The sequence below is a fragment of the Nestor notabilis genome, unplaced genomic scaffold (assembly GCF_000696875.1).
Source record: "Nestor notabilis isolate BGI_N333 unplaced genomic scaffold, ASM69687v1 scaffold1364, whole genome shotgun sequence".
Taxonomy (NCBI): domain Eukaryota; kingdom Metazoa; phylum Chordata; class Aves; order Psittaciformes; family Psittacidae; genus Nestor; species Nestor notabilis.
In genome coordinates, this window is record NW_009926120.1 from 318,973 (window position 1) to 319,240 (window position 268).

At 47.4% G+C, this 268-nt stretch overlaps 1 protein-coding gene across 1 annotated transcript in view; it reads right to left on the minus strand.

Moving 5' to 3' along the window:
• The window catches only part of DNAH9 (dynein, axonemal, heavy chain 9), a 172,874-nt gene that overhangs the window by 82,344 nt on the left and 90,262 nt on the right, over nt 1–268 (minus strand). The gene's annotated exons all lie outside the window — the stretch shown is intronic.

The following is a 268-nucleotide window of genomic DNA, read 5'->3' on the forward strand; positions in this document are numbered from 1 at the left end:
GCCCTGCTGCCAACCCTGCTGCCCTAGGAAGCACAAAGTTTTCTGCCTTCTCAGAAGATCAGTATTAAGGAAAGAGGAAAACTTTCCAAATAATAATCTTTATAAATAGTCCCAGCCCCAGTAAAACTGCTCTGCAGAGCTGCCCTTCATGCTCAACTACTCCCTGTGCCAGACACACATCCCTTAAGGTCTCGCTGAAGCATTTGTGTGCACCCATGTTTCCAGGGGACTATCATCCAGCCCAAATGTAGGCACTTTAACCAAGCAC